At 43.4% G+C, this 12,123-nt stretch overlaps 1 protein-coding gene across 1 annotated transcript in view; it reads right to left on the bottom strand.

Moving 5' to 3' along the window:
* Nucleotides 1–12,123, bottom strand: part of FCHSD2 (FCH and double SH3 domains 2) — a 140,850-nt gene that overhangs the window by 38,586 nt on the left and 90,141 nt on the right. The window lies entirely within an intron of this gene.

Here is a 12,123-nt window from a genome sequence, read left to right on the forward strand (position 1 = left end):
TTTAAAGAAAATTCACCTCCAATTACTAGAAGGGACGGACAGGTATTTAGTTTTTGACAGGAAGGGATGACAGTGCTTCATTTCCATTAGATGGCACCACAGAGCACTGTAACAATACCACATTATTAAATGATTTCCACCCAGCTGTGTAATATAACCACAGCAGAACACCGAGGTCAGGCTTGGGTAAGTGAATTTGCTTAGGGATGTGTTATTTATGTAGAGAAAGCGACCTAGTAACTGAAAGGATACGTGGCTTCTACCAGCCACAGCACTCTTGAAATCGCTGTGCAGCACTCTAGAAGACATTACCCGGGCACGTCATAGCCGTATGCTTTCACGTAAATACCTATTTTCCCTATTAACAATGCCAATCAATACCTACTGTTTTAACTATGGGCAACGCACCCCTTGTTTTTGGCATGGAAATACCAAACACGTAACAAATTGCTATCGTAAATGTAAGAATTAACAGCCGACACCATCAAAGTTCAAGCTCCAAAGCTCGTTGGAACCGGAGGTGTAAAAATCTTACCGCACGGCCTAGGTGACCCAGGGGTTTCACGCAAGCCCTCTGTTAAAGACGTACTGATTTGCAAGCGACTCACTTGACTGCATTTAAATTTCGTGGATATTCATTTCTACGGTATATAACAGATTTCACCTAATTAAAAAAAACGCACTCGCGCTGGTTTGCGTGAATCATTTTGAACACCCTCGGGGGAAAAGCAAAGGGGAAACCGCGCGAGCCTTCACGACCCGCTCGTGCTCCAGCGGCCACACCAGCAACAGCGAACCCCACGTTGGAGGCGAGGCGGGCGACCGCCGGCCGCGGAGCCGCCGACCGCCCGCGAGCCGAGAGGAGAAGCTCTCCGAGGGCGCCGGGGCTCCGCGGCCCCACCGTGGCGATGCCCAAGGGCCTCCCAGGAGGGCTCGGCGACTTCCACGCGCCGCTCCATCCCTCCGCCCCAAGGCTTTTCTCTGCGTCTGCTCGCGCCCCAACGCAGCTCCCCGTGCCGCAAAACGGCGCCTTCGCTATCCAGCTGCGTATTTTGGTATCGAAGAGATCTGGCCCGACAAACTGCACATCGTATACTAACACGCACCTGAGATTACTTAACGCATAATCCGAGTGTCACTTCCGACTGCAAGCGCTCAGACCTAAACCACCAAACATCACCGCTGAGGCCCGAAAAGCCTTTTCGAAATCTCTAAGCGTACAACGGGAAGAGGAAACGGGAAAGAAAAGAAAAAAAGAAAAAAGAAAATCGCCCCCCCAAGTCCCTAATACACGTTCGGCCGTTGCAATGGCATTTCTTCTCTTCCTGAATCTCAACGGGATAAACTCACTTACTGTACTCAGATCAGCCTGGAAAAACCTGTCTAAGAAACTCTGCCAATGCAAAGAAGAAATCAAGATTGAAAAAAAAAAAAAAAACCCACCAAGCCCAATCCATCATCTCAGAGAAGTTAATACGAAGTTAAATAACTCTGAATTACTATTTCCAAGAATGGAAATAAAATGGTTTCAACACACTGTTTCCAGTACAGAATAACATATGTTTTACAAGCAACGAAATTTCTCGGTCCCAATTTAGTTCATGATTTTGAGGATGTATATATACATATTCTTTAATTCAAGCAGACTATAGAAAACATTTTAGGAACTTGCCAGATGCACCAGTTTTAACAATTCTGCATTCTACACAGAGTTCCTCAAAGATTCAAATAAAATTGTACTTCAAAAATTTTCAGCACGTTTGGCTGCTTTTCGGGCGTCCGTCTCAACCTAAGACTTAACCCAGCGCGGTCTGCAGAGCGGCGAAAGCGCCTCAGCAGCTTCACCGCGTTATTTTTGCGGCCGCTGAGCGTTACAGACCTCGGTGGGCGCTCGGGAAGCGGCCGCCGCGCTGCAGGAAACGATGCAGCCGATGGTGAAGGCTGCGAATTTCCTTGCACGGGTGGAGGCAACGCAATAAAATCAGAGCTGCCCCTGGCCCTGCCTGGCGGCACGCTGAAAACGAACGGGTACGGGGCGAGTTTTCAAATGAACTCCAGAAAAGTCCTCGTGCTCTGTCAAAGCAATAAGTTGCCCCGCTGATCTGTTAACTCCGCGGTGCTACGTCGCAATGACGTGACTTATTTTCCTGTTTGGTAATCAAAGTGAAAGCCCAAAATAACGTGGGAGATTCATATCGTCGACGCCTTCTTTTTATTTTAGGCAGTCTATTAAAGACTATTTCTAAATTCTTACACCACCCTGTTTTCATTTACATTGGGAACCATATTTTCTTTGTTCTCGATCATTTAAAAAAAAACCCTTATAGTTCAATAAGAATACGGATTGTATTATTTTTCTGATACTTTCCATAATACTATCTTAAATCTCTTTTTAACATGAAAAAAACCAGCATGAATTGCATTTTAACGTGCACGCTGAAAAAAGATCTTGAAGCGTTTGCCTTAAAAAAATGTGCCCATAATCCATCACGGAGACAGCGTGGTCTCAGTGCACTTTAACTACGGGAGGTTTGAGTTGAATGATTTCAGTAACTGAGACTCCAGCTGTAAACTGCATTAAATTTTCCACGCAAATTACCGGAGCAGTTTGTGATCAAGAGCGTATACAGACAGGAAAAGTTGAGGTGCGTACAGGAATAATTAATAGCAATAATTGCCGTTAATAGTTGGAGCTGAGACAACAGTTCCAGCATCTTTTGCGGTCTCCACGTAAGAAGTCAGAACCGAGTAGTCTGCACGAGCGTTATCTCAAGCACGGCAGCGCATCTGGTTATTTGGCTCCCTTGGCTTCTCTTAGTTTTAGGAAAAGAAAAAAAAAAGGATGACAACGAAGGACAGAGTATTTCAAAAACGCTTCTAAAAGAATTATATAGTTAGAAACTAGTTACGAAGTCAACAGTTTGCACCGGCTTTGCCGAGGTCAGCAGCGTCCTCACCAGTGATGCACAACGGCATTCGCCAAGGACGTTTGAGGCGGTAAAAGGAAGGAAGGTCGGGAAAACTCATCCTTTTTCGTTAAGAGCTACATCCCGCAGCGCTTTTCTCTTAAAAATGCTGATTGCTGTTCCTGGTGGTAATTTATTCCAGGCATTAGTTTCTCCTTAAGGAGGAGAGCAGCTTGTTTCTACTCTTCCCCTTTATAAATTCTTCCATCACCGCAGCATTTTGATGCTGCTGAAGCACCTCTCTCCTCCGCCCAGGCACCCTAACGCCAAAGCGGATCAGGCGTTTGCCAGCGAAGTACAACTCCTGCATCTGAATTACCGGCGAACCCCAGACCAAAGCGGCGTAACCTCCCCGAAGAGCGCGCCTGGAGCAGCCGCGGGCACGAAGCGGGGCCGCGCCGCCCTCTCCGCGTTCCTCGGCTCCAGCGCTCCTGCGGGAGCTTCGCCCCGGCTTGGAAGAGCGCCGTCTGCCTTCAGAACAAAGGTTTTATTTGGGGAGAAAAAAAAATCCTCTTTTTTTTTTTTTTTTTTTCCGGTGAACACATGCTGCAGAGAAAAGCAGGCAGCACAAACCTTACCTGGATCACCAAGTTAGTGCTGGATTTCCTTGGCCTGCGAGGAGAAAGGACCTTGCAGGCTTAGCACTGTCAAACCAGGATTGGAAGTAATACAGTAGCGGAGCCCGTTGCTTTACAGCCAGTGAGCAACGGTGCTGAGCTAAGGCCAGAGGAATTTGCTGTATCACGGGATAATCCTGCGCATCGGCAGATGCTGCAGCGACGCTTTACAGCGAGGTCCGATTCGCTCTTGGGGAACTATCGCTCCGACCAGCTGCAATTTAGAGGAGTCCCATAAAGCTCCAGCATAAAAGGAAAAGACCGTTTTACGGAAGATGATAAATCCAGACCGAGCAAGGAAGGCCTCTCTCTAATTTGGTGCAGGCAGCTGCTGTTCAAAACGCAGGGCTGCAAGAGCTGCGATCAGTCCCAAAGGAGCAAGTACAGAAAAGAAGACAGCTCTGGTTCTGCTTATATATATTATATATATATATATTTCTTCTTTATTCCTTTCCCTTTGCATGCTTTTTCCTCCCTGGCACCCTCACTGCATCTAGTTTGCAACTGGAATTCTTTCTGCATCTCAAAGAAAAGCAGTATTATGCTGAAAGATCTGATTTTCTTAGAGGATTGCCACTGTGCAGCTACCTGGGATGTGACCAGGGGAAAGAAAAACCCTTCCAAATAACGATTAAGGTACCCCAGGTATTTTTCCTTAGCCAGCCTGTGCATTCCCGCGGAGCACAGTGCTCATCTGCACAAGCTGAAGTGGCCTTCAATGCTTCGCAAAAATCAAATGCTGCACCAAGAACGCTCTACTTTTTCTTCCATTTCCTAATTAAAGCTGCTTTTGATTGCTTGCTCCGTAACCCAGCAGCTTGGGGGCTACTCTACAAGTAATTCAGTAAACGCCATTGCTAAGCGGAGGGGACGGCCAGGTGCCTTGGGCGCCCTACTTACGCTCATCACCAGCAGTATATACAACTATAAACGCTGAGCGTTGCCAGAAGCAAGGCACTGGCCAGATCCAGAAGGTAGTTAAGTTCCACCTGTTTTTACCTCGCTGGCCCTTACCGCACTTGCAGGGAACCCTTGCACCTCCCAAGCCACCAACTCTTTGCCCCACGAGGTGGACAGCCGTAGGAGCTACCTGATGAAGACAGCCCTAAATTAACGTTTTGGCGATCGAGAGTAATTCTCCTGAAGTCAGTGGGAACACCCTGATGCAAGTTTTGCATAAGAGTGGAGAAGATGATCTTCAAAAACTACTGCATAAGGCTTAAGAACCCCCCCCCCCAGAAGATTAAAACATTCTTTACAATCAAGAAATACACATGGTTTTCCCAAACCATTTTATCCACAAGGTCTTCTTGGACCTATTTTGCTTTCTATCTCACAGTACTGGAATAAGTCTAAAGTGGAACCTTCAAACCCAACACTCAGAAAAAGGTTTCGTGGCAGACTGGCACGGGCACATTAAGATCCGAAGAGTACGCTACACCACTCCTGCCAGTCGGGTTTTGCTTCCTTCCCGTTCCCATTTTTTGAGCATTTTTCCGACGCGTTCTCCTACGCGACGGTTCTCATGCTGACCACGTCGTCGTCTGTGTACGAAGCAGTGCCTCTAGCATCTGTCGTGTGCAGTTGGCTTTCTCATGCTTTTCTCCAGTGGCAAAATACACCCTGCAAGGTGTATTTTAGCTTTTAAATATATTTCTTAAATAAGTTACATTAATATGTATATGTAAAACCCATTTCATACCGAATCCCATGTTACTTAATAGTTAAAAATACTCCCTTAACAGATAAAATGCATACAGAAAGTGTTAAAAGAAAAAAAAAGTCAGAATTCCAGATATAGATTAAATGTATTCCTCACAAGCTCTTATTTTCTCCTTCGCATTTTGTAAATTATTTTCCCCAATGATCTGTCTAGTTCTTGCCAATAACTGCATCTTTCTGTCTCAGCTTCTTTATTTTTTGCAGTTAATTTCTCGCCCGGTGTGCTTTTCACATTTATTTCTTCAAATATATCTGGTAAGCAAAAACTTTTCCGCTCTCTCACACAGTCTGCTCTTCCCAACTGCTACCGTGGATTTCTCACTTCCATACGCTGTTTTACACCCTGAACGCGGGTTTAACGTTACCCGGCCCTTACAGCCGAGCACGCGCTGAATGGGCTGTTCTAAAGATGCTCGAAAATAAGTTCAGCGATGGCAGTGTCACAGTATTAAAAAAAAAATCAGAGATGATACTTTAATGATATTAATTCCGTTATTGAGCATTTAAGATTTTCCTCATGCCAAACGGACACAGCTTGCACTCTGGCATGATGTAGTAATTTCCAGTTACTACATTCCACTGCCTAACCCGCAACACAAAGGGTGTTTGCAGAATAATTAAGACGTTTTCCAAATCAAATTAAAATGTGTTTTTAAAAAACAGTACGAAAAGGGCACAGAATGTTTCACGTACCTAATGCTGCTTCCCCCCCAAAGCTCTCTGCTAAAGGAATACTACGTACTAAAGGAGCACTCCACACCAGCCACACTAAAATTTAAGGAGCAAAGTGAAATCATTTTTAGCAATTTTTGCAATCTGCACAAATGAGCAACATGTTCTTAAAGGAAAGCGGCGCCAAATCACAGTACTGCAATTATCGTAATAATCACAGAGCAATGAAAGAAATTATCTTCAACAATAAAGGAAAAAACATTACCGCAGCACGCCAAAGGTGCAGCAGCTGCATTGCAGCATGAAAGATTAAACCGTGTTTCCCAAATATCGCTTGGGAATTCCACATGCCAATTATACTTTATTACTTCTAGGAGTCCATTCTCAGTTATTCCCAGGGGAACAAGGCTAACAATTTATGCATGCACTCCTTGCAAGCGCCCGTGGGAGACGGCGAGGGGAAAGGTAATTTTAGTTTGAAGTCAGCAATTAAAAATGTTGTGAAAGGGTTCTCCCTTTTAAATGCATTTTCCCCCCCCAACTACACAGCTTAGCCAGGCAAAAAGAAACCGCTACAAGTAGTATTCCTAAATAAGTCTTGCTGGATTTCTTGGTTGTGCCGCTCTCTCCGCAGGCTGACACAATTTTATACGTTCCTACCATTAGATACACAACAGCGCTGGATGAGAAGATCCTTGGGAAGGTGGACAAAACTGGATCTAAGTGTTAAAAGTTTCCTCACTGGAACCAGCTGAATATATCTTATTTTGATAACATCATTTGATGAGCACAACTGCATCGACGTAAGCGTCTTTTCAAACTCATTTGAGCAAAGTGCTGCATGCTCTATCGAAGTATAGTGCTTAGAACTTAACAACCTTTTCAAAAAAGCTAATTTCCTAACAGTATTACCAAGAAAAATACATAATATTCCAGGTAATGTGTAAATCACATATGTCCCTGCTCGCATAATTTAAAGTTTTAATAGAAAAGAAAGGATAAAGAGAGGTCAAGTGCCTTGAATGATGCCTTCTGGCAGAATATATGTACAGCCATGACAAAAATTCAAGTTTTATGAATTATTAACATTTTCTGCACCAAGAATCTGATAGGTTTTGGATTTTTTTGGGGGGGGAGGGTAAATGTTGTCTTGCACACCTAGTCTTTGTTACTGAATAGATCAAAATAATCACCTACAAAGTAAATTCAAGGAGTAATTTCTTGTAACTTCTTAAAGAAAATTACTTGGGTGTACACATAATAAGCAAATTAGCAAGTTAAAGATATATTTTCTGGATTAAATATTTGTGAAAATATTTTACTTTCAAAAAAAAAAAAAAAAAAAAAGAGAGCTTCTCTCTCTCTTCCCATCACCCATCTCCAAGCCAAATGCTTAAATGCTTCACATACACCAGGGAGGAGCGTTCTGAAGAACCAGCTTCACTGAGAAGGTTCTTCCAAACCATGATGGGTACGACCCTCATTAGTACTCAAAACCCACGACAGCCTCCCAGTTACCTTAGCACTTCAAAAACTGCAGGTTTTCACCCACGTAAACAAACACTGGCCTTACAGCACCAAACAGACTTAGTTATGCTGAAGCAGAGAAGTGAAGCTTTTGAAGCAGAAGAGAGTAAAAACTGATCTCAGAGTTTGTCACCACACCGTGTCTAGGCCTTCTCAATTCAGCAAAAGCGATTACAAGATCTGCCTCTCTCTTCAGATGAAAAAATACAACAGATTAGAAGCCATTTTTGCAATAGTTCTTTTTTTATGGTTTAATTATGCTTCAAATTCAGTGCGACATTTTTGTTCTTATAAAATTACTGGGCTGGTGCCGTGCTGGGTCTTGTCTCCTCCTGATAACTCTTCTGCCTTTTCATAAATTATATCCCTTAGAAATGTATTCTCCTGCTGTTGACACACAAGCCACTAAATTAGTCTTCAGAGCCTCCTTCAAAAGATGGTCATTATAACATGTTTTGCCATCTTCAAAGCTACTTTCCAGGTTCCTTGAAGACAACAAAAATCTATAGTAAGCTTATGCTTCAAACACGCTTATTCAAACTCTCTACCCTTCCCAGAGGCTTTGGCAGAGCATTAGAAACAGCTGATACCTTGCTATTTGCTTTGATGTAACCAGATGACCATGTTTAATTTGCAGCCTATACTGGCTAAGCTGCTAGGAGGTCTAGATATTTTGGTTTTGGTTAAACAGCAGTGATTCACCAAACTTGGGGATTTCACTTCGAAACACCCATCTGAGCATTTGACCGTTTCCAGAACCATCTCCCGTTATTGCTTCTGTGCTAAATAACCGCCGTGGTGGCGCCTGACAGCTCTTTTCTCATACCGAGAAGTTCTACAGACTGCCATTCAACTTATATACATTACTGGTCCACAGTTTCAATAACAATTTTTAAAGTTAAAGGCAGTAATATCTGATTACTTATCAGGATAAAGCCTAGGTGCACACATCCCATTTTTTAAGTTGCACCTGAGTTTTTCCACATAGTTTCAACAAAAATATGTGTAAACTCCAGATACTCATGGAAACATTAGGTGGTTATAAACAATATACAGCAGATAAAAATGCTGAAGAAAGAACGATTTTTCCCTTGTGCATTCATCTCTTTTAAGAGAATCTGGAGCTGCTAAAAACAAAACTTCCAATCAAACAACACCTCGTAAATGATCTGTTCGGGATGTCTATCCACATGACTTCTAAAATAGGAAGGTTGCATGTTTCTAGCTAAAATTGTAGACCTAGCCCCACCTGCTCCCTAACAGGAGCACCCCAGGTGTTCCCTGAGGTTGGCTATCTTGGTTGGCTATCATTGCCTCCTATACAGCAAATACCTGGAGCATCCATAGGATCACACTCCATTTTTTGCAATCCGTCCTTCTCTGAAGTTATTTCTCTCCCAATGCCAAAGGAAAACTATCTGTCAAGTCTGATGCATTATCAAGGAGTAGTTTTCATATCCCACGGAAGACAACTTATTGAATTAACGTAATCACCAAGGTACAGTAATCACCTAAGCTGCCTTGAATCGTACATTAGGTCACCCTGTTATACTGACTCTGTAGCGCACGCTCTTCACAAGTGGAATGACAAACACCTGGCCCTCCGGAAATAAACAGTCTTTCCTTAGACCAAATGCTCAGACAAGGACTCGACTTGTGGTTAAAACATGAGGTGAGACAGTGCTGACTGTCATCAGTCAAATGTGACTATCACTCAGCTGTAAAACATAAGTCGTTCCGATTCAGACATCCTTTTTGTCTCTAGTTCGGCTGGAAATGCTACGTGATGAGCAACATCACCTTTCACAGCCTAAGTTGGAAGTATTAGATGCTATCAAATTGGAAGTATTAGATGCTATCATAGCTAATGGTAGTACCACCACTTACAGTTAGGGCCATCTAAACTTCCCTTGCTTGTGATTTTGCCAAGATCGCCCCAGCAGTGGCTGTCTTCCCGTTGGGGTGCCTCTCTTCCCTTCCCTGCAGAAGTTCACTCACAGTCAGCTGGAATAAAAATGCTTAAAAGGCAGTTAGCACACAGGCAGCAGAGAACAGCTAGAGCTCTCAGCAGCCAAAATTCCCCAAGGCAGCACTTAAACATGACCTGGGAAGCGTGACATATGAACATTTAAGAGAAAGCCTGAACAAGAGAGCACAATTTTCTATTGCTCAACAATTTACGTGGCTGGGTAATCACATTACAGATAGGGTCTTATCAAAATAATTAATTTCCCCACAGTTTGGAAAAAAAAAAACACCTCTACGTGCACGTACACACATAAGACTGATTTTCCGTCAGGGAAAACCAGCGTGGTGTCAGCAGGTCCCAGTCCACGATTCGTGGCTGCTGGAGCGCTCCCATCACCGATCAGGCGTTGGGCAGCTGCCCCTTACTCATCACTCATCCTCCATTCAGAGGCATGAACCTGAGAAAGCCACACGCGCTCATCGACTGCCTTTAAAGGAAGGGGACGGTGCCCATCTGATACTGTAGATAACGCAATCTATGCCCGGCTCAGTTGTAATTACAAAATATTTATGGCTCACCGCAGACAAGAAGCGGAAGCGAAACAATAGCTCTTTCAGCTACACAAAGGAGTTAGCAGTTAGTAGTAGTAGCTTTAAAAACAGTGTTACAGAAGATTAAGAGAATAGCTGGTGCCTAATTTGTAAAAGAAATCATTATAAGCCAAATGAACACCTTGCCTGACTTGAAAATTATTTTAACTTGATGTTGTTTTTTTCAGTTAGGACAGAACTTCCATCTTAGAAGCACTAAATAGTTCCCTGGGCATTTCTCAATCATTTTTAAAAGCTTAAAAGAATAATGTGCATGTAAAATGATTTCTTATAGCAGTAACAGCGGTTCAGTCTAGCTCTGGAGTCTACATAGACTACGAAGCCACGCAAACGTTGTTATTTGTGCAGGGCACGTGCTGACCAGCCATTGCGACAGTGACATTTTGGAGACAATTCAAGACCTTCAGCTAACATGTCAACTTATTTTTGAAGTCAAATGGAGTCACCAAAGCCAAAGAACTGTTTTCAACACGTATCCTATACATTTCTGGGAATAATTCAGATTATTAACTTAAGTCCACAACGTATGCAGTGTTGGGTCATTTCTATACATTCCTAGCTTCAGCTGAATCTCTTTCATGCTAGTAAAGTCTGAGGTCCTATCAAAAGACTAACAGTCTATATTTAAATGATCATTAAAAATGCTCTGTAAAAGCAGTAAATGACTATGTCGAAAACAGTTATCAGCTCAGGTTCACAAAAGCTACCAACACTACCTCCCAAAAAAACAAAACAAAAAAAAAATCAGAGATTACCAAAACATAAATATTCTGGAACTTCTGGCTCACACAGCTACTCCAGTTAACAGCTGGAAACCCCCCCAAAGTGGCAGTTAAGGGTTCCCAACGAGGTGGTCGTGACAAAGGATCTCACTGCACAGAATCATGAAATAACCGAGGCTGAAAGTGAGATCAGCCAGTCCCAGCTCCCTCTCCAGGCCCCTGCTGCTGACTGGATCCCCTTCACGGCAAAACCTTTTTCTTTCCATCTAATCAGAATTGCCTCTGTTGCAGCCGGTCCACTGCCTCTTGTCCCATCACTGTGCACCTTCGAGAAAGGTCTGCCTCTGTCTTCTCCATAGGAGAAGACACATCTCCTCATCCCCAGGAGATAGTTGCAGACCATTGAGAGACCCGTCCTCCTTTTCTCAAGGTTGAGCACACCCAACTCTCCCAAGCGCCTGCCTTCTACATCATGCGTGCCAGGCACAGTGTCCACCCTCAACATGCCGTTGCAATGGCTCGGCCACCGCTCACGTTAATCACCGTGCCCACCAGCTCATTCCTGCTAAGGCAGGCAGATTTCTTCCTCTCCTAGGCCCATTGGAGACAGTACTTTAAAAGCCTGCAAAGATGCGAGACGGAGAACATTCTTTGCATTTTTGAAAGTTGATCTTGAATTAAAGAAGCAATACTGCAGCGCGTCTCAGTACCATCACCCATACGTAGGTGAAGATCTGTTCCAGGGGGATTATGTAAAATTAAGCTCTGTTTGAGCCCGCGACATCACCACAAGAGCTCTGATCAAGCAGAAGGAAGCCAAGTTAAACAAATGCACTTCCTCGTGTCAAACAAACTGGAAAGTACAGAAAAACCAGAAAAGATGACTGGTACACCCGACAATCCAAAAAACCTTACTGAAACCATAAAGAGGAAAAAAAAAAAAAGCAGTAAAACCCATTTTTGACCCTATTCCTCCAACTTAGGCTTCAAACACCAAAGACCATTCCAAGTATTACACCAGGAAATCAAAGCTAAAAGCACAAAAAAGTTTTATTTGGGAACACCTGCTACCACTATTTGCTGCCTTATGAAGAATTTTTCAGAGTTTTTAGTAGAAAACATATCGCTATCTGTAAGAGGTCCCGTAACACTAAGATCAAATTTCATTGTTATTGTTTTGGGGTTTTTATGCCCTATAATGCCATACAGGATCTTTAGCTACAAAGGCAGCTGTATGCTTGGCATCAACCACAAAGCTCCACTGAAGACCCAGACATTCAAATACGCCTTTGAAAATTTTAAGACAGATTTGCTTTA

Source organism: Rhea pennata, chromosome 1 (genome assembly GCF_028389875.1).
Source record: "Rhea pennata isolate bPtePen1 chromosome 1, bPtePen1.pri, whole genome shotgun sequence".
In the NCBI taxonomy this organism is placed as follows: Eukaryota; Metazoa; Chordata; class Aves; order Rheiformes; family Rheidae; genus Rhea; species Rhea pennata.